The sequence below is a fragment of the Protopterus annectens genome, chromosome 3.part1 (genome assembly GCF_019279795.1).
Source record: "Protopterus annectens isolate FY-2018-M chromosome 3.part1, PAN1.0, whole genome shotgun sequence".
NCBI lineage: Eukaryota > Metazoa > Chordata > Ceratodontiformes > Protopteridae > Protopterus > Protopterus annectens.
In genome coordinates this window covers 1,019,677,805-1,019,701,042 of record NC_056732.1, presented here as the reverse complement: position 1 = coordinate 1,019,701,042, position 23,238 = coordinate 1,019,677,805, and the positions used below count along the sequence as shown (strand labels likewise).

At 42.7% G+C, this 23,238-nt stretch overlaps 1 protein-coding gene across 2 annotated transcripts in view; it reads left to right on the top strand.

The window, feature by feature from the left end:
• AFG3L2 (AFG3 like matrix AAA peptidase subunit 2) overlaps positions 1-23,238 on the top strand; it is a 1,447,137-nt gene that overhangs the window by 322,630 nt on the left and 1,101,269 nt on the right. The gene's annotated exons all lie outside the window — the stretch shown is intronic.

Genomic DNA, 23,238 nt, shown 5'->3' with positions numbered 1-23,238 from the left:
ATGTTGTTTGTTAATGGGGATCATAAACTGATCTCAGAAGGCCACATTTCAGCCATGATACGCAGGCCAAAGTCCATTTGCAGAGGCATATCAAGCTCTCACGGTAAGAGATAGATAAAATTGAAATGTATCATATATAGTAAATCAGTCAGTATTAGCCATACAAAAATCAGTCAGTATTAGCCATACAAAATTAACAGTAAGAGGTAATGACAATAGAACAGTGTTGTTATGCACATTAAATCGAGTCAGCATTAATTAAATACTTTCAGATAAATATAAATATATATCTATATATATATATATATATATATATTTATATATATATATATATATATATATATATGGGTGGCGCAGTGGTTAGCATTGTCACCTCACAGCAAGAGGTTCTCTAGTTCACTTCTCGGAGGTGGTGTCTTCTGTGCAGAGTCTGCATATCCTCCCTGCATTCATGTGGGTTTCCTCCGGGTTTCCTCCCACATTTCAAAGACATGCACCTGGAGCATTTCCCCGTGGGCTTCTGCTGAAAATGGGCTCTGTCCCAATCGGACTTCCCGGTAAACAAATGTTAAATAAAAAAATATAAATAAATATACCATAGGCAATAATAAACAGCAAACCAGTCTGCTCTGTCCAGCCACTATGTCTTTGGACTTTGCTTGTTTTCCCATAGTGTGTCTGAATATGTATTTTTTTTTTCAGGATTTGATGATTTTCTCCAGCTTTATAAAAACATTGATTGAATGGCTCCACAGAATTGTGTGTGTTTATACATAGTTGAATTAAGCCCGAGAAAACCGAAGCACACATGGAGAGAACATATAAACTCTACAGAGATTTTACCACTGAGCTCAGTGCAACCAATGGCAAATGAGTGCCCATTTTAACATTTTTACTGAAAAATTTCTAACTGCCTAACTCACTTGTGTGGTGTATGCCACTGTACTATTAAGTTTGTTGGAGTGGGAATAATACATGCAGAATAAGGTTCAGGAGGAGTAGTGTAGCTTAAGGGAAGGCAGGAATTAAGCACTTTAATGTTAGAATGAATGATGATTGTTAAAATGAAATAATAAATGTCATGGTTTGTTTTCTATTAATGTATGAGTACCTATATTATTATTTAAAAGGTGAGAATTTAATAAAGATATTTAAAAATAAATAACTGACTATAATTGCTTTTCCTCCCTTTCAATTTGAAGTACTTTTGTACTTCTATTTAATTTACCATTGTTGGTAGTTCTTCCAGTACCTTTGGGTACTTTTGTTATTACCATAGTTGGAATATTTCTTATTATTTAGATTTTAAAAAATATCTTGCCTTTTGGCAATAGATATAGTGTAGTTTCTGTATCTTTCTCCTTTTAGTTAAAATGTCAGAGAAACACTTGGGTTTCAAAGAATTTACCGTCTGTGGCCACAAAATTTGTCTGTCAGATGCGCATTCAGAATATGTCTATAGCCAAGGCCCTTCATACCCTGATACAAACTGTCACATTTATAAGCATTTAACCCTAGGGCCATCATAAACCACAGAAATAAGGTGATCTCCAAGGCTTGCCGCCTTCTAAATCTACTGCTTCACCAGCATCTTTTGGGGCTCACCACCCCCCTCCCCAAGAAGTCTGAAAAAAGATATTCTAGAAAATGCTCTCCAGAGCCTACCACTTCATCTACTCGGAGTTTGGAACCTCCAGTAAAATGCCTAAATCTTTGGATCCAAATATTCAAAAAGAAGTCACCTTGGATCCAATCACCACTCTTGAGTCTGGATACGATCACTTCAAGGCTGCCACCCCCCTTCTTGGAGCATTCAGAGGCACCAGGTCCTCATTCACAGCATCCTGTACTCACTTTTCAAAAAATTTGACTGAAGCTGACATGGATAGGATGATGAGGAAGTTCCTCTAGACGCAGATACAAATGGGGTCTGAAGACCTTAGTTAGTAACATCTCCCCCCTTGCTTGCACTTTCTTCGATTTGACCTCTGTTATCATAGTCATCAGATCCGAAGGTCCCAGAGGTGTTTACATTGGATTCGAAGATACTGGTATCTTCGACTTCAGTGGCATCTCTGAGTGGACTGCCTCCAAGTGCCTCAGAGCTAGGTGACACTTGGAGCCGTAGCATCGACAACGGATCCGAAGTGTCGGGAGTTAACTGTGAAGGTGTCAGGGCTGTCTGTTTCCCTCGGAGCCTCTGTATTTAGATGGCTAGGCTCCAGCTCCCTCTTTGAGTGCTCTACCTTCGGAGAGGAGTGAGATTTGGGAAGCATGTTTATGCTTCAGAGATATTTGCCCTTCGATTGCCGAACTATCTGGCACACTTCACAAGACTCCAGAGGTATTTGATGAAAGAACTTACTAAATCCCTTTCTGGTACCAAATCCTCTGAGGCAGAGAGAACTATTGCCTTACAGTTGGCTACCCTTCAGTCCATTTCCAATTTGTCCATGAGGCTTATCTGTCATGCAGCAGAAGGAACCTCAGGGGTGGCAGGTTCAGGTATTTCCATCAGGAGGCATGCCTGGATGCACTTGTGCAACTTTGCAGAACCCTTCAGAGCTTCCTTTGTCAATGCTCCCTTTGACAGAAGTTCCCTCTTTGGCCCCAAAGTGAAAAAGACACTGTCTGCATGTGAGCAGGAAGGTAAAACCCGGTCTGCTGTGGGCATACATTTATTGACCCCTTAATGAACCTTTTCTAGGAATCAATGAGGAGGTTGAAAGATGTAGTTCAAGAAATCTAAGGGTCCCTTCCAAGATCCATGTGGAGATAGTTCTGGCAGAGACAGAGGGGGCAATTCTAATGGAAGATGCCACCCTTTCAGGGTGGGGTTTTAAAACCAAGGATTGAGAGATTCCTTTTCTGATAGATCCTACCAGTGCTCCTGAAAAGAGGCCTGATTGTTTGTCTCTAGAGGCAATTGGGGTAGTTTATCTCCGCACCAGAAAGTCTGGTTAAAAATTACAAAAGATTCATGAGTGCAGAGGATACTGTCCAGAGGTTAAATCATATAATTTTCCCATCCACTTTCTCTGGTTTCAAAGAAAATCCCCAGTGTTCCAACCAGTCAGAGGGAGGCAGCACCACTAGAAATAGACAACTTGCTAGAGAAAAAGAGTCATCGAGGAGGTCCCGTCAGACCAGAGAGAGTCCTGAACTTACTATAGATTCTTTTTAGTCCCAAAGAAAACAGAGGACTGGAGACCAATTTTGGGTCTCAGCACTCTTAATCAGTCAGTTCAATATACAGAGTTCTGGATGGTCATGGTTCTGTCCATTCTGCCTTTTCTGCACCAGGATGATTCGAAGTGCTCAACACATCTTTAGGATGCATACTATCATATCAAAATGAACAGATTCTCCAGGAGATATCTGTGCTTCCAGCTGGGAGCCAGTCATTACCAATCACAAGCTCTGCTCTTTTGTCTCACCACAGTCCCCAAAGTGTTCAACAAGTGTATGGCAGTAGTGACAGTTCACTGGAGGCTGCAAGAAGTATGAGTGTTTCCGTATCTGGATGATTGGCTCATCACAGCTCCAACTAGACATCAAATAATATAAGCCCAAGATTACGTACTCCAAATATGCTCCCATCTAGGTATTTCAATCAGTTACAGAAAATCTCACCTGAAATGAACTCGGACATTAGAATTCATCTGTGCTTCTTTCAACATGATCACGCAAACAGCATCTCTCCCTTTGGTAAGAGTTCAGACTATTCAGTTTCAGGTCAGGAAAATCATCCAAAACCCTCCTCTCTTAGCCCAATTAATCCTTCAAGCTTTAGGGTCCATGTCAGTGACAGTAATCCTAGTACTGTTGTCATGGTACAATATGAGAATACTTCAGTGGACATCAGCTACTCAGTGATCCATTCTTTACCACCCTCTGACTAGTCGGATAAAGATATCTCAAGCTTGCAAAAATATTTCCTGTGGTGGATTCAATCAAGTCAAGTGCAGAAAGGTCATCCCTTTGTTCTTCCCCAACCTAAGAACGTAGTGACCACGGATGCCTTCCAGATCAGGTGAGGAGGCACTTCCTGGGAAGGACAGCCCAAAGCACGTGGTTCCCCAGAGAGGCTAACATGCATATCAATGTCCTGAAAATGACAGCTGTCCTCCTAGCATTTCAAGCTTTCCAAGACCATCTCCCCACTGGGTTTATTGCAATTCAGGCAGACAATACTTCAGTGGTCTGTTACATCAACAAACGAGGGAGAACCAAATCTTACCCCTAGTGTTAAGAGGCTTTAAGAGTATGGCTATGGGCAATCTCATCCAGTCGATTTCTGATAGCAACTTGCATTCCAGGGAAGTCCAGAGTGATTGCAGATAAGTTAAACAGGTCTATTGTAATGCCTCATGATTGGTCTTTCAACGTGAAGGTGGTGGAGAAGATTTTCCATCGATGGTGTAAACTGTGCTACATCCTTTTTACACCACCTCTCAACAACAAGTGGAGCAGTTTCTTTGCCCTCGTGCCCCCACAGGGAGAGTCATTGAGAGATGCTGTACTTCACGATTGGACCGCCAGTCTCCTTTACACCTAATTCCTGATACCTTGCATCCCAAAATTTCTTCAGAAAGCATCTTGATTGAAGAGCACAGTAATCCTCATTGCCCCTTATTGGCCTTGTCAGATTTGTTTTCTCCTTCTTTGGCCTCATGATCTTCATCCATCTTGGATCCTGGATTCAACTCCAGACCTATGTCACCCAACAGACTCGATTCAGCCAGACATTCCAAGCCTAAAATTGACCGCATGGTTTCTCCAGTTGCAGTGAGTGCTAGACAGCATAGACTCTATTCCCTGGTCCATCATATACTTTTATCATCTTATTAAGCTTCCACCAGAAAACTTTACAAAAGCAAGTGGGAAAAAAATGTTATTTTAGGCACAACAAAGTCTAGTAGACCCCTTTTCTGCTGCTATCTCTGAAATTCTGGAATTTTTAGCATCAATCTTCAATGAAGGAGCTAGTTCTTCTGCCGTTAAAGTGCAGTTAGCTGCCATCTCCAACCTTCATGTTTTAATAAGTAATTCATCTCTAACATCTTCCAAACTTTGTAGACCCTTTCTAAGAGGAACCTTTCTCCTTAGACTTCCTATAAAAGATTGTACTCCCCCTTGGGATTTAAATGTAGTCTTGCAAGCTCTAACACAGTCTCTATCTGAAACCCTCAGGAAAGACGGAACTAAAAAATTTAACTTTGAAAACTACCTTTTTAGTAGCACTTGCCTCTACCAGAAGGGTTTCTGAATTGCAGGCCTTGTCTTCTAAACGTTCTTATTTGATTTTCCTTAGAAACCAACCCTTCCTTCCCAAGATGGTGTCTAATATGAATCAAACTGTCAACTTACCAGTCTTTTTTTCCAAATTTTTCTAATAAAAGAGTTTATGTTACACCTATTGGATGTTCACAGACAGTTACGTTTTTACTTATATAGAATGAAAGATCTTAGAAAAACAGAACTGTTTGTATCTTTTTTTGGATTCAAAATTGGGCAAATCAGTCTCTAAAGTAACATTAGCTAAATAAAACGATATTATTATTTTAATAAATTTTAATAAAAATTCAATAGATATAGTACATGTTTCAATATGTATAAACACATATAGATTTATACACACATATTTGCACATATTTATCCAAATATTTAATTAATTTTCCGTGTATTCGACATCCTCAGAATATCGGAAATATTGAATCATAGGCATTTGAATGTTGGTCATGTGAGACATATATATATATTTATACATTTTCCCCTATTGAGATATAATATATATGTGTATATAATCATATACACATGCATATATATATATATATATATATATATTTATATATATAAAGCGATTTGTAAAGTTGTCAGTATAAATTGAAGCTGTCCGGTCTCTCTTTCTGTTTGTCTGTTTGTCTTTTTGTTATCATATGTGACATATACTTCTTTAAGAAGATTAGCATCAATTAAAAATTTTGCGCGCTTTTTATAAACATTGTATAAATACTATACTTTGAAATTTCTAACTGTGTCATTTTTCTGAAGAAGTCCTGTATGTAAACAGGACGAAAAACGTAACTTTTATTTTTAAGCGTTTAAATTAAAGTATTTTAGAACGTTTCTCTGCAGTCCGGCCGTGATATTTGTTTTAACATTAGCTAAATGGTTGACTGACTGTATTACCTTTGTTTATACTAAATTGGGCATTCATTACCCAAACCACCAAGAGCACATTCCTCAAGATCTGTGGCTATATATTCAGCTTTTTTGTCTAGATCTTTTCTAAATGATATTTGTGCAGCCCGCAACTTGGGCCAATCCTCATATTTTTATTGCTCATTACAAATTAGATCTGGTCTGTAGAGGCAGAGCAGCTTTTGTTTCAACTGTACTCGGGAGTATCCTTCCTTAGAGGCCTCCCGGGGTTTAGGTCGATGAGAACTCTGTCTAAAGATTTGAGGAGCGATTAAAAATTAACATCAGTTGAAGAAGCTATTTACTCACTATAGAGTTCTATCAGTGTTGTTCATTTTCATTCTTCTTCAACTACCCTCCCACCAACCCCCTCCTAGTCATTCTTTTGGAAGGATCAAAGATGCTGAAAGAACCTCACTCCTTTCTTTGAGCCTCAGTTTTTGCTGGTTATCTTAATATTTTTAGTCCTTTGCAATGCTTTATGGATATAAAAGTCAGCAAGCAAGATCTGAGGTAAGTTAGGGACTAGAGCATTATGAGAAAGGGAGGAGCTTGTGAGTTTTTAGTGATCCACAAGCTAGCAGAAGAGGCCGAGTTTGATCCAAGGGTCAGATCCAAACCCAAGAGTTGCGGAGCAATGAAAATGAACAACACAGGTTGAACATTATGGTGAGTACATAACTTCTTTTGTTTCTCTGCCACAATACCAGGATTACATGACATTACATGGTCAAAAGCTTTCAAAACTGAACCCAGAAACTACTACTATATACTCTTTCAGGCACAGAGTAGTCACTTGCTACTGAACAGATGTTCATCGTGTTTCACTGTTGCAGTCATTACACTTGGGTTATCCTGCTGGCAGGCTACCCGCAGTCAGCCAGAATTCCAAAGTCTAGGTCCGGCGTCAGTTGCTGTCGCCTCTTCCCTGACGTCAGTCTGCCAGGGGTATAAAAGATGCAGCCAACGCCATTTTCTTCAGTCTTTCTTGCTGCGCGGTGCCCAAAGCAAAAGCAGTTTGCAAGTGCCGATCGGCCAACTCCTGAGATTTTCAAAATTGAATTTCAGAACTGAAGTCTTCAATAAAGCTAAGTACCCCGTTGGGGAAACTTTTTCTTGCTCCAGACCGATGTCAGTAAAAGTTAACAATTGTATTTCTTGTGGGAAGCAAATACCTCATAAGGATTTTCACTCTTACTCTATTCCTTGCCTAGGCCCTGACCACGACATTGCTAGTTGTCAGTTTTGTGCTAGATTCAACCAATGCACTATTAAGCGTCGGTTTGATTTTGCTTTACATTACTTTGGCCGAAGATTTAACTACATAATGCCGTCGGAACAACCGACGACCGGAATTCATAAAAAACGCAAAAACAAAGAAAAGGACAGGCATCCGAGGTCCAAAACCGACGAAGCCTCTTCTAGGCCAGTCGCCGGTTCTCAGTGAGGCGCTTTAGCAGCCCCTGACACCCGCTACCTCAGAGCCACAGGCCGCATCCGACTCCCACGTGGAGACACCTAGGCCTCTGGAAACTCAAGGTATTGGGCCTGCGGAAACTATTCCCTCAGATGGGTCCGGAGCCGCTGTGCAGGCATTGGCTTCTGAGGGTGTTTTCAGACCTTCACAGCTTACTATTAAGTCCACTACAGCAGCCAAGGCAAAGTCAAAAACACCATTAAAGACAAGGAAACAAGTACAGCATTCTCCTGGACAGTCATCCATGCCAAAGAAACAGATGCTTAAAATGGCTGAGGACCTAATTACTTTGATCAGGGGTTCCCATCCCCCTCCTGATAAAAGGCCTAGGCAAGACACGGACTATGTCTCCTCTGACCAGGTTTCTGTTTCCTCTGATTCCTCTTCAGATCAGGGATATTCTCTCCCTCCCTATGAGGACTCTGATGCAGAAGAATCTATACCTTCAGCCTCTCCACCTGAGGATTACTCTTTTGGGGAAACCTTGCACACCATGAGGGGGCATTTCCATTGGGAGAGCCAGGATTATTCAGAATCCAAGAAAAGGCTCAGAGGCTTTCTTTTATTGCCTCAGCACAGGCCCCTGGCTATCCCCCCTGTGCTTGATATTGTTGATGAGGTTTTCTCTGAATCCAGTTTGTCTCCTGATTCTTTACCCCCTGCACCAGTCAAGCCAGACAGGTACTACAGGGTCCCAGACTCTCATAAATTTCTTTATAGAAACCCTGCTGCTGACCCAGAAACAATTTCTCAGGGTCCCAAAAGATTTAAGGCTTCCACTGCAAAAAACCCTGTCTCCTCTGATAGGGATTCCAGAGCTCTGGTTAGATGGGGGAAAAAAGTTTACACCTCTGCTACTTTAGCTGTAAGGGCTTTAAACTGCCAGCTTCAGCTCCAACACCCTAGCCCAAAGGTTCCTAGAATTTATAAACTCAGATGCTATGGAACAACTTGTTACGACTCCCACAAGAGGGGAAAACATACTGGACCTGATCATCACCAACATGGGGACTCTATGCTCCAGACCAGAAGTGTATCCCTCACTGGTAAGATCAGACCATAAACTAATCTCACTGGATATTCACATCCCGACCCCACCCCCTGCCAGAAAACCACAGTGAAAAACTTCTCTAAAGCAAATTTCACACTCCTCAAAACTGAGGTGGAATCCTTTAAAGCCCCCGGCGGGCCTGTGGAAAATACGGTCCAGACCGCAGAATCCTTTATAAATGCATTCTATGAACACCTTCAGGAATGCATGGATCATGCGATCCCAAATAAAACCAAGACCCAATCCTCCAAAGGCAGACGTCCTGTCTGGTGGACCCCAGCCATAAACAAACTATACAATAGAAGGAAGCTACTAAATGATAGAGCAAAATCCCAAAAAGGGAAGGCATCACTGATCAGTATTAGCAAAAAACTACGGGCACACATAAAATTGTCTAAGGCCAGCTTCGAGAGAAAAATTGCACAGGACACTAAGGATAATCACAAGGCTTTCTTTAGTTATGTTAGGAACCTGGGTGGTAATTCCCAGATATGCTCAGAATTAGTCCAAAATGACAAAAAATACACCAAACCCACAGACAATGCCAACATCCTAGCTGACAGGTTCAGCGCAAACTCCCCCCCCTCCCCACCAAAAGGGCAAATATCTATCCCAGCAGAGTGCTGCCCCTGACATCTCAGATGCTCAGGTAAGAGCCGCCTCTCCAAAGCAAAAACACAGCATTAATGGGACCAGATGGTGTCCCGGCTCGTCCTACATGAACTTCAAGAAGAGCTAAACCCAAACATAAAACTACTGTTCAATCTCAGCCTTACTACAGGATATGTGCCCAAAGAGTGGCGTACAGCAACAGTGGTCCCTCTCCATAAAGGTGGTGCCTCAACGGATCCTGGAAACTATCGCCCCATAAGCCTGACTAGCTTGGCCTGCAAAGCTATGGAAAGGATCATCATGGACCTCATAAATAAAGATATTGGGGACCTACAAACACTGGATCCTACCCAGTTCGGCTTTGTTAAGGGCAGATCCTGCCTCTTAAACCTGGTTGATTTCTTTGAAACAGTCACCAAGGCCATTGACGAGGGAAGGTGGTCCACACAGCCTACCTGGACCTCGCAAAAGCCTTCGATACAATACCCCACTCGGGCATTATAGATAAGCTCACCAGCTTAAATATAAACCCCTATGTCACTAGATGGATTGCAAACTGGCTCAAGGACAGAACCCACATGGTTAGAATTGCTGGAGCCATGTCAGACTCCAAACCAGTTACAAGAGGTGTCCCACAAGGCTCAGTCCTGGGACCTCTCTTGTTCGGTATATATTTCTTGGAGGTACAGGCCAACACGGAAGGACTGTGGCTGACCAAGTTCGCAGATGACTGCAAACTGGGCGCCATAATCGACTCTCCAGCCAACACAAGCATCCTCCAAAAGGGCCTCATAGAAACAGACAACTGGTGCCAGAGCCATGGCCTCAAGCTAAATGCCAAAAGTGTATAGTCATCCCTTTGGCAAAAACAAAGTGCCCACAAATTACCACATAGGTGGTAATCCATTAAGTACAGAAGAAGTAATTAGGGACCTGGGGACCCAAGTTGATAGCAATCTCTCATTTGACAACCATGTGGCCAAAGTGGTTAGAAAAACATTTTATATAGCCCACCTAATCATGAAGGGATTCACATCTAGATCAGGGAGGTCATCGTGCCTCTTTACTCATCCCTCATCAGGCCCATAATTGAGTACAATGCCCTTTTGGGATGTACCTTACCAGACACCTGCAGCAACTGGAAAGACCCCAAAAGTACCTCACCAAGAGGATCAAAGGGCTCAAACAGATGCCATATGCTGCCCGGTTAAAGAAACTCCAGCTCTACTCAGTGGCATACCGCCTGTTCAGAGGCAATCTGTGCCTGACGTATAAAGCCATGTCCAACCCGAATTAATGGACATGCTGCACCTCAGAAAATCCAACTCCCATCGAGCTACGCTCGAGAGACTTGAACCTCAGCACTGAAATAAATAGGACATGCTGGAGGGACAGATTCATAACCCAGAGGCTCCCTTCACTCTGGAATAAAATCCCAGTCCAGGTTAGGCAGAGTCCCTCATTGACTCTCTTCAAGAGGAATCTTGATGAGTGGATGGGAGATCGTAGGTTTACCCCGGGTATCACTTCTGTGTCACTGTTAGACAGAGGCACAGTATACTAACCTCGAAAAAGGGCATAGCAAAATAAATTTAAAATGGGTGGCGAAAGCCAAACACATTCTGGCTAGGCTTATAAATGCCCTAGGGCAGATAGCCTAGTATGAACCTATGAACCTGTGAACCTATAAATATCAACAATACCTAATGTCTTTGTTAAAACAGAAAATGCTTACAAACTCAGAATGTCCTGACAATAAGGAAATGCAGGATTTATTGCATGCAGCTGAACAAGTGGGACAGCATACTCTGCAATGTGGTTTTGATTCATTAGAGGCTTCTTGCAGAGCCATAGTTACAGGCTCTGTCATTCGAAGGCATACTTGGTTAAAAGAACAAAGTTTACCTGATCATGTTGAAGTAAAATTATTGGATGCTCCACTACAGCATGATACTTTGGTGTTAAGGCAGAAGAGGTGTTAAAGAAAACGGAGGATAAAGCAAAGTCAATGCAGACAGTAGAGGATTTCTTACAGGTTCAGCCACCTAGATTTAGCAGAAACTGGCCTTCTAAAAATTGGTCCTTTCCGGTATCAGACAGGCTGCAGAGAGGCAGATACAGACACCCAAGAGGCAGATCTCAGCCCCAAGGCTCATACAGACCTAAACAATGGGGTGCTTCAGCCCCCAAAGGAGAAGAAGACAAATCACAACCTTATAGGAAACAGTCCCAATGACTTCCCTTTACAAATGCCAAGCACTTACCTTTTGGTAGCACCCTTATGGGGAAAGCTAGCACTTTTCTCACAAAATTGGCACATGATCACCCAGGACAAATGGGTACTGAATATTGTTTCTCAGGGTTACAGGTTCCACTTTCACACCCTTCCAAAATCAAAAGGTATGCCAGACCTGCCACAAAACCAATGGGCAGAGGCACAAAAACAAATTTCTGCTCTCATGGACATGAGAGCTATTCAAAGAGTACCACAGCAAGAACAGGGACAAGGTTTTTACTCAAGACTTTTCCTGGTGCCCAGAAAAGACAAAGCCTGGAGACCAATACTGGACCTGTCAATCCTAAATACTTTCCTGGATATTCTGAAATTCAAAAACACTGCAGCAACTTCTACCCATGCTGGGCAAGAAGGCTTGGCTAGTTTCTGTGGACCTCAAGGAGGCATACCTGCATGTCCCAATCAGACAGTCTTGCAGAAGATACCTCAGATTCATAGCTGGCTCAATGCATTACCAATTCTCTGCACTGCCCTTTGGCTTATCTACTGCGCCCAGGGTCTTCACAAAATGCCTGGCACCAGTAATTGCATTCTGCAGACAAAAAGGAATTCAGATATATCCCTACTTGGACGACTGCCTTATTCAAGCAGAGAGCAAGGACATTCTACTAAAGCATCTGGCATTTGTAAAAAGATTACTAATTTGCGTAGGGTACACAGTAAACGAAAAGAAGTCAAAACTAGTGCCCTCTCAAGAGATAATATTCCTGGGTGCAAGCTTAAATACAACTGCCCAGATGGCTTGTCTCACGCCAGACAAGCAAAGGCAACTGACTCATTACTTTCAAATGATGGCAACAAAGACCCAGCTCCCTGCAAGAAAAATTCTGCAGGCTCTGGGCTTCATGGCATCCTGCATTCTACTAATTCCATATGCAAGACTGCATATGAGGAAACTACAATGGTATCTAAAAAGTGTTTGGACTCAACATTGCCACAACCTGGAAAAAATAACTCTTATTCCCTGCCTACAACAGGAGTTTCGATGGTGGGCACTGGCCTGTCACCACAACAAGGGACAGCCTTTCACTTTACCCACAGTCAGGCAGACAATAATAACAGATGCATCGGATTATGCCTGGGGGGCACACATGGCAGGAAAATGTATTCGGGGCACGTGGCCCAAGGAACAAATGCATCTTCACATCAATCAAAAAGAGATGCTGGCTGTACAGCATGCCCTGACAGCCTTCAAGGATCTACTACATCCAGGACAACTATTATTAAAGACGGACAATACCACAGTTATGTGGTACATAAACAAGCAAGGGGGCACACATTCCTACCCCCTCTACAGACAAGCCATGACTTTGTGGAACACAGCACTGAGCTATCAAGTACATCTCCAGGCACAATTCCTGCCAGGAAAGAAAAATACTCTGGCAGACGAACTAAGCATAAATCTCATGGATCCTCACGAATGGAAACTAAATCCACAAGTCTTCAGCATGATAACAAGGAAATGGGGATGCCCAGACATAGATCTTTTTGCCTCCCCTCACAACTGCCAACTACAGAGATTCTACACAAGAACCTATCACTCACAAGCATGGAAAGTGGATGCTCTATCCTTCAGCTGGAAAACACTGACAGTTTATGCCTTTCCTTCACTGCCTCTTCTTCCCAAGGTGCTCCTAAAAATCAGACGAGAAGCCAAAAATGATTCTGATTGCCCCAGACTGGCCACGCCAGCACTGGTACCCAATCCTAAAGAGCTTGTCTCAAGGCCCAGCCTGGCCTTTACCTCAAATTCCTCATCTTCTGACTCAACAAAACAATCAGATTCTGCACAGTCAACTCAGAACCTTAAATCTGGCTGCATGACAGATAATATAGCCACTCAGACCACACCTCTCTCTAAAGCTGTTATGGCTGTCATTTTAGAAGCCAGGAGGCCCAGCACTAGGAAATCTTATGCAGAAAAATGGAAGAGATTCTGTGCTTGGAACCAGGCACAAGGACTCGAACCACTTGTTCCAAATATACCTCAGATTTTACAATACCTTACTGAGATGCTGGACAAAGGCCTATCCTTCTCATCAATTAAGATCCATGCCTCTGCCATTTCAGCTCATTACAATACGGAACGTCCTATTTTCTCTCATCCACTACTAAGACAGTACCTCATCCACTAATAAGACAGTACCTCAGAGGGGCAAAAAACATAAGACCCCCAAGGAGAGCACTGATACCTACACGGGACCTCAATTTTGTTTTAGAAAAGCTCACACTGCCTCCTTTTGAGCCAAGCCAATACAACTGATATAAAATTCTTATCATGGAAAACTGCCCTGCTCCTAGCAATTACTTCAGCAAGAAGAGTCTCAGAGTTACAGGCATTAATGGCAGTGGAACCTTTCATCATTTTTCATCAGGACAGGGTTTCTCTAAGGACAAACCCAACATTTATGCCTAAAGTAGTGTTCAGTGTGGCTCTTAATCAAACCATTAATTTGCCTACCTTTTATCCAAACCCACAGAATAAAGGGGAGAGACTTCTGCATTCTTTGGATGTACACAGACAGCTACGCTTCTACTTAGACAAAACTAAAGCTTTCAGAAAGACTGAGCAACTTTTAGTGGCATATGCTGCAGGATCACAATGAAAGGCTATCCAAAGCAGGCTATTTCAAAATGGATAGGTCATTGCATTCGTTTCTATTATTCACAACATGGCAAATCAGTGCCTAAGGGCATTAGGCTACATTCAACCAGAGCAGCAGCCACCTCAGCAGCCTTCCTCAGAGGAGTACCAACCAAGGATATTTTGGAGGCTGCAACTTGGACTTCAGTGCACACTTTTACAAAGCACTACCACTTACCTCTTTACTCTAAATCCAGAGCAGGCTTTGCCACTGCAGTTCTGCAGGGCCTCATAGCCACTCCTAATTCTATTTAGACCCAGCCACCCAACCTCAGCTTTGGGATTCATCCCAAGTGTAATGACTGCAACAGTGAAACACGATGAACATAGCACAGTTGTGGACCTACCATAAATGTAGATGTTCGAGTGTATTCACTGTTGCAGTCCAGGTTACCCACCCACTATCCCCCTTTCTTTGCTGGGACTTATCTGTACCTCTCTATTCTATACAACCTATGTGGTGTATTTGCTTGTAGATGAAGGTAGTTTTTTATGTTAGTGCATGCTTTTTTATAAGCAGTATTTTTAGCCTACCCTTTTGGGGGCACCTGACATCTGGGGCAAGAAAAACTGAAGAAAATGGTGTCGGCTGCATGTTATATAGCCATGGCGCACTGACGTCAGGGAAGAGGTGACAGCAACCGACGCCGGACCAGGACTTTGGAATTCAGGCCCGACTGCGGGTAGCCTGCCAGCAGGATAACCCAAGTGTAATGACTGCAACAGTGAATACACTCGAACATCTACATTTATGGTAGGTACACAACTGTACTTTCCTACAGAGGAGGAGGGGGGCTATGAAACTGTTTATACCTTCCCTCAGGAGGTTGTAATCAGCTTTGGAGATGTTTTTTGTTTTACCCTAGCTGGGGGGAGGTCGGTAGAGATGGTGATTTTGAAAGTGGCTGCTTTGTGGTCAGATCTCACCAGGGAGGATGACACTGTAGGGATGCTGCAGGGGTTACTCACATAGTTCGTGCCAAGTCTTTGGTATCATCACATCTTGTGGGGATGTCGACCAGCTGATCCAAGGCATTTGTATTGATGAAATCAAGGAATCTGTGAGCATTTCTGTTTTGGCATGAGTAGTTCTTCCAGTCTGTGATTGGATAGTCACCCAGGATCAGGGTAAAGGGGTTGAGTCTTGATAGATTTAAAGATGTCCAGATAGGTGGAGTGGGCATCTTGAGTCAAAGTTGGGGATCTATAGCAAGCTGTGAAATTAATAGGGGTCTTGTCAATTTTTAACTGCACCTGGAATGTCTTCTATGGGTCATATTGTTTGACCAGCCAGGAGGTGTGTATGTCTTTAATATATATTGAAACTTCACCTCCTTTTGCTTTGCTGCCCATGGTTTGGGGTCTGAATGTATGATAGGATGAGTAACCTGGTATGGATGAGGTGCTCTCCACAGCTTTGAACCAGGTTTCTGTGACTGCACAGATGTCAGCATCTTCCAGGGTTAAGAATGCTTTCAATGAGTGTAATTTCATTTTTAGACTCCTATCATTTAGCAGCATGACCTTCAGTTTGCATTTTGATTAAATTTTCATGTTGATGGTTTTGACCTCATGGCATTGCCTAAGAAAGGCACTATGGGGGAGGCAAGAGCCTTTGTCAGAAGCCTGAAGCCCAAGGGAAACAGATGCCGGCCATCTCTGGCAAAGTATTGTGGTCTATCGATTTTGTCTTCCCTGGCTGTCAGGTACTGGATCCCCTTGGAATGACACCAGAAACTAAGCCAATTGTTAAATCGATCATTTTCTGTTTGCATTGAGGCATCATTCTGGGTGACGGTAAAATACTGCTTAAGTCTAGGAACATACCTGCCTGGGACACGTACTCAGCGAGCTCGATCATGTCTCTCTTCATATAGTCCAGGAAGGTATGTCTCAAGTCATTCACTCCAACATGGACTGTGGCAGAGTCATAACAGTACTTGTTTGTTGAGAGACTTGAGTGCATGGGTGATATAGCGGATTCTGGCACCTGACAAACAACTAACCGTGACTTTCTCCTTATCCAGCCTGATGAGGGACACATCTGTATGTCTCACAGTGGAGTCTTCTGTGGCTAATATGTTGGGTTTATGTGTAGGCTTTAGTGGCTGTGAGACACAGATGTGGATTATGTGTGGTGGGCAGTGGAGTTAGCGTGTGTTTTTGCCTCGGAGTTCTCTTTTGTTTGGGCATGTTTTTGTTTCTTTAATACTGGCTCCATCTGTTTGGTCAACTTGCATGCCATTTTTAGATGACTTTTGGCTCACTTAGCAGATATTAATTCAAACTTCTGGTGTTCATGAACAAAGATTTACAGCTGTTTGCGCATCCAGCAGTTGATTTAGATGCTGTATAATTATAGTTGGATTGTGCAGTTAGTTTAAGTATGATGCAGTAATGACATTCAGTTCTATCATTCTGTACAGTCATACCTCTCAACCTAGAATCATCAAAAAATCTGAATCAGTTAATTATATTTTTATAAAAGGAAATTGTATTTTAGTTTTGCACAAAGTTTGATAGAAGTTCAAATATTAATATAAGTAAAACACTATTGTTCTGTTTATATTTTGTGTTTAATATTTTGTCTGTTCTTCAATTTGCATTTAAAAGTTGGTATCCCACAATTCCACGGGAGTGGATGGGGTTACATAATTATGTATGCAAATTTTATATTAATCAGCATATGGATTTTTGGACAATTGTAGCCATTTTTTCATGGTTCTTTGTCCAGATTTGTCATGATTCCAAGTTGAGAGGTATGGCTAAGATGCATGGTACAGCCTGTGTTTCTACCAAGTACTGTCTGGTTTTGTGTTATCTTTATTACTGTCTCAGATTAGGAAAACACTTGAATGCTTTCAGAAAACATTATCTTCTAGCCTTTGAAGAGAAGAAATATTCCATTTTTATTGCTCTTTATCAGATTGTTTCCACTGAGACATGAGAACCTGATACAAGTACTCATTATTTGCTCAGGGACATTTTTTTATTATATTCAATGTTCTTTTTTTATTTATTTACTTTCTCTTAAAACTTTAAATCCAGTCAATCCCCTTTGCAAGAGTGAGAAAAAGCACATCAAATTTTCTTTGCTCTTTTGACCACTTTTCTTCTTTTTTTTTTTTTTTTTTTTTTTTTTTTTTTTTTTTTTAACTATACATAGCAGTATCTACATTTGTTAAAGCTGAGCAAGGCAAAAGAAAGAAGGAAGAAAAAAACAGGAGCACCTGTTTACGGTAGTATCCTCATTGTACTCGAATCTAATCTAACTGAGAAAGCTGTACTTTATAGCATGCAGATTATATTGTGCATTACCAAAATACTACTGTTAAGAACAAAATTTTGTTTTACTTAAACTCCTTCCTCTCTCCCAAATGTTCTTCCAAACATTAATGGCATATACTTTAGTCCCCTACAAGTTTAAGAAAGTAAAAAAAAAAGTCCTGTATTTCCTGGTTTTCATGTTCTGTCATGTTTTGCAAATATAATTAATGCCTTGTAATTCCTCATTTATTTGTCCATTTCAGAATGCTGATTTTATTTCATTTTATGTTAATCTCCATATCCCAAATCCAGTGTCTCCTTCATTTCCAACATACTTTTGGTCCTTCTCATCAAGTCCTGTGCTTTTTTCTATCTCTGAGGCATTTTCATTGAAATATTGGAAAAAGTTTCACTGGAACAGTCTCTCTGTGGGCTTTATTACTAGAAGAACAAGAAGCAGAATCTCCTTCTGTTTCATAACTCCCTTTTTGTTGGACAAACCGTTGTATTTCCTGCTTAGCACGTTCTGTGTCAAAAATTATTTTGTCTCTCCAGGAAAGAATATTCTGAAAATAGCTGGGTATAGCAGCTTGAATCTCATGCCTTCTTCTCGGCATTCCCCGTTTAGTGCAATAAATTGCATAGGAACTTCAACAAAATAAATGAGATGACAACACTGTGTAGGATTATATACAAATACCAACTCATATGTATCCCAGGGATGGGCTATGGCTTCAGAAAAAAAGGGTGCAAAGAGTAAACTTTGGGTTTTAAATAGCTGAGCTGAAACTAGGGTTGCCAACTTTTGTTGTGGCTAAGGCCACACCCTTTGCATCACTCATTCCTGCCTCCTCTTCTGTCCATGTTTTGCCCATTTTGTGACATCACTATCACCTCAGCTGACGGTGAACACCCCTCTTTTTCCAATGCCTGCTTTCTGCTAATTTACTATGCTTTTCTCTTGAAAAGCATAGTACATCAGCCAGTTTAACAAACTCAGATAGTCTGTTTCATTTTTTGAAACGGAGTACTGGACTTTGTGCAGTGTTTTCTGGACTACTGGTCAATCAGTTTGATTTCCGGATAGTCTGTAAAAAAATGGCTAGGTGGCAATCCTAGCTGAAACATCAAAGTATGGGCAAGCCAGCAAATGTTCAAACAGCCCATGGCAACAACAGTGTATAAAAACAAAGATTGTAAGAGATTCTGTAAAGTTAGAATCCAAAGCAATTACCTAGATAACACACCTTTCAGCTATTTTAGCATCTACAAATGTATAACTTGTGAAGCCTGATGAATAACAATGAGTCTGGCTTTCAGTACAGGAAGGGGCAAGCTTAGCTAACAGGTATCATGCTGAGGAGAGGAGTTCATTATGCAGATGTCATGACTGTACTTCAGTGTTCAGCAACAGAAGATGAAGGAGGAGGTGTGATGCATATGAATGGGAATCATAAGTCACAGACAACGGCTTAGCATATTTACGGGAATCTTAACAATAGCATCAGATGCGGTATGAGCAGAATCTCTTATGAAACCAGTTTTTAAACTGAAAAAAAACCCCACAATAATAACATAGCTCTTGTGGTCACCAAACTGTTACATCTAAGCATGGACAGGTCACCAGAAAGTAGCTCATAACAAATAGCCATATTTCTGCAATCACTTTTGTGCGATCACTGTTCCACTGTACCATCTGACTTATCAGTTTCTGGTTTTCTTACAGGTGTACTATTCAGACTGCTTATGAAAGTCGCATCAAAAAAGGCATGTGACCAAATGGATGGCTAGCATTATGGGTGACACTGACTATTCTTCACACCATATTGTGGCATTTTTTTACAACTGTGAAATATACTAAAGTGCAGTCATCAAAACTCCCCATGTGAAGTTGTTCAATCTCACCGTTTGTTCTTTACACGTGGGTTCGGAGCCGATCCATCGGCTCCGAGTTGGCCGCTTTCCAAGCTCAAGATCTTTGAGTTAGCTCGAGGCACAGTCCCTATCCCATGATGCTCTCCTACCAACCCCAGATCTATTTTGCTGCTGCAACGGATCGCACAATTTTCGGATGAAGCTCGGGCCAGTAACCTTCTTTACTATATTTAGAATTTAAAAATTTCTTATTGAACTATGATTAGTTAGTGGATTGAGTGAGATTTCACATATTTCTTGTAGTTGTTGATTAGCGAGTGGAGTGGAAGTTTTTTTTTTGTCTTCTTATTCGTTGCGGTTGCTCCTAGACCTTTAGCCTTTCTTGAGTTGCATTTACTTGACAGGGCTTTGTCAAATTTAATTCCCTATCCCCTTATATTTCGTAGAATTAGTGTGTTAGAACGTTTTGTGTAACATTCTTCTTATAGTCATTACAGTTCAGGGATATGAACTTTCTAAGGTGTCCGTGGCTTAAATTTTTTGATTGTTATCAGGGATCTTATATTTGATGTACTTGTTATAATGTGGGAGAAACAAAAATCTGGTTTTAAAAGATGTGACTGTGGACAAAAGATGTCCATCACTGATAATCATGTTTCTTGTGTGTACTGCTTGGGTCCACTACATTTACAAGAAGATTGCTCTATCTGCCATTCCTTCAGTGGCAGGGTTTTATTAGAGAGGCGAAAGAAATTGGTCGATAGAGGGCTGTTGAAGCCAGATTTCCAAGAAGCTTTAGACAAGACTGACCAGACCTCCAAGTCCTCGAAGGGGTCGAAGTCTTCTAAAGTGTCATCGGAGCATAAGTCTTCTGTTCCGAGCACCTCTGGGAAGACTCAGTCGCCGGCTCCACAGCCTTTGGAGCCGTGCACCGAGATCCTACCTCGGAGCCAAGTTATTGTGTTGGAGTCGGTGATTTTAAAGTCCCCGATCCTCAAGTCGGTGGCTTCTTCGGCTCCTTCGACCCATTCTTCCGGTACCCTTTCCGACATCGATGTGGACCATGAGATGCAGAGACTTTTGGTGAACCCGGCCCTGGCCAAGTTGCTTTCAGCTTCGACCCAGTTGGCTTCGAAGCCTATGACCCCCCCCACTACGATTTCTGCTCCTCCTCCTCTGAGGCCAGTTGAGTCTTCGGAGCCAGAAAGAGAGGATCCAATAGTGGTGGAACCCTCGGAGCTGAGGCCTGTTCTAGTGCCCTCGGCTCAGTCGATCTTGACTTCTTCAGTTCCGATCGAAGAGTCTCTGAGCCGACACTCTCTCGCTGGTTCCGGGGGGGGGGTTGAACTGCCGCTTCGGTTCTGACTCTCCCTCTCGGGGCTTCGACGCAGATGAGTTTGGTTCTGTCCTCTGGTTCGGAGCCTGTGGTCTCAGCCCCTGGGAGGTTGCTGTCTTCTTCGGAACCGGTGGACTCCTTGGGTCGGGAAACCGGTACCTTCGATGTCATGAGGAGGGTCATGTCTGCTAAGACCCTTACCTCTTCGAATCTTTCCTCTTCCTCCCCTAAAGGGCCGCATTCTGTCCCTACACCACAGGTTCCCACCAAGCATCGAGACCCAGAGCCTCAGTTAACCCCATTGGGTGACCCCTGCTTGACTGAGACTTCACCAGATGCCCCCACTGATGAAGTCCCCAGAAAAAGACTGTGCAAGAGGAGGCATTTAGATTCCCCTCAGGAATCCTTAACATCAGACACCGACTTAGAGAATCAGAAGGGTCCCCACGGTCCTCCTTTGAGGATGTCTCATTTGCAGACATCCTGTAAATATTAAGGCAGAGGGGTGACTGGCAGTCCCTTACCCCTACTGAGGATGAGTCGGTGCTCCTGAAGGCCTTTGGGTCTCAACCTTCCACCTCCTGGGTTACTCCACTCTTTGATGAATTAATGGACTTGGTCACTCGAAGGGTGTGGGAGTCTCCTGATTCCATGGAACCGGTCCCTTGGAGGCCCAACAAATTTATCACCTTCCCTCAAGACAGGTCTTTTCTTACGAAGGGAGTCCCCGTTGATGTCATGGTGGTGGCGGCAGCCACCCAGAAAGAGATGTCAGAAACCTCTTCTTCTGTTCATCCTCCTAATAAGGACTCTAGGACTATGGACAGATATGGGAAACACATCTTTAGTTCTGTGACATTTGCAATAAGATCGCTTAACTATTTGACCCACTTTACCCGTCTTCAATGAGATCTTCTCAAAAAGCTTGGAGATACTCTACAGGGCAAAACAGATGATGCTGTTTCAGAGAAAGTAACGGCACAGCTTAACACCCTTAATTCTATTGTGAACACGTCCATGCGGCTTATTTCTTATGCAGCCGGTGGATCGAGCCAGGCAGCAGGTACAGCGGTAGCTCTGCGGAGACAATCCTGGATGCGCTTATGCTCCTTTGTGGAAGCCTTCAAGTCTTCCTTTGTTAATACCCCATTTTTTGGCTCTTCCTTGTTTGGGCCTAAAGTCAAGGAGACACTCACTAGGTGTGAGCAGGAAGGAAAGACTGTATCTGCCGTAGGCATCCATTTTTCCACCCCCACTAGATTATACCCCCAAAAGGCAGAAAGGTGGAAAAATGTGGTTCCAAAAGTCCCAAGGAGCTTTCCAGAATGCACGTAATGAACCCCCCCCCCCCCAGGGGCAGAGGATGGGGGTATAATGGTAGATGCCACCCAGGAGGCAGAGGGGGTCCGCAGAACCAGGGTGTCAGGGAGCAGTTCCTTGGCAAGCCCTATCAGCGCTCCTGAGAGGAGGCCCGACTGTCCTGCTCTGGAGGCAGTCGGGGGTTGCTTAGCTTTATACCCAAATGCCTGGATAGGAATTGCATCAGATTCTTGGGTAAAAAGCATAGTTACCAGAGGTTACATCATTCCCTTTTCAGAATCCCCTTCCATTCGTACAAGAATCCCAGACGTTCCACCCAGTCTGCGGAATCTAGCAACCATAGAAATTCAAAGGCTGATAGAAAAAAAGAGTCATCCAGCCAGTCCCGGCAGACCAGATAAGATCTGGAACTTACTCCATGTTCTTTTTAGTTCCAAAGAAAACAGGGGACTGGAGGCCCATTTTAGACCTCAGCAAACTAAATACCTTTGTCAAAAAGGAAACGTTCCGGATGGTCACGCTTCAATCGATACTTCTGTTTCTCGAAACGGGCGATTGAATGTGCTCTATAGATCTCAAGGATGAATACTACCACATCAAAATGGCTAGGCCATCCAGAGATCACTTGCGTTTCTGGCTGGAGGCCAGTGACTACCAGTTCCGAGCTCTGCCCTTTGGTCTCACCACAGCCCCCAGAGTGTTCACCAAATGTATGGCAGTGGTCACGGCCCACCTGAGACGTTTAGGATTCCGGATGTTTCCATATTTCGACGACTGGCTCCTCACCGCCACCACCAGGCATCAAATAATTTGCGCCAGAGATTACACTATCAACCTGTGTTCCAGGTTGGGCATAACCTTAAATTTCGAAAAATCTGCTTTATTGCTGTCGCAGCATATTTTCTTTATAGGAGCAGATCTAGACACCACCACCTCCCTGGTCAGATTGCCTCTAGAAAGAGTAATATCTTTGCGAAGTTAAGTGTCTCAGTTATTAATGAAAAGGAAAGTTCCAGCATTCCAGGTCCTGAAGCTGCTAGGCACCAAGGCAGCTACACTTATAGCGGTTCCTCTGGGACGAATGCACATGAGGATACTCCAATGTCTACTATTCACACAGTGGTCTTATCAACAGCTTCCAATGTTACACAAGATT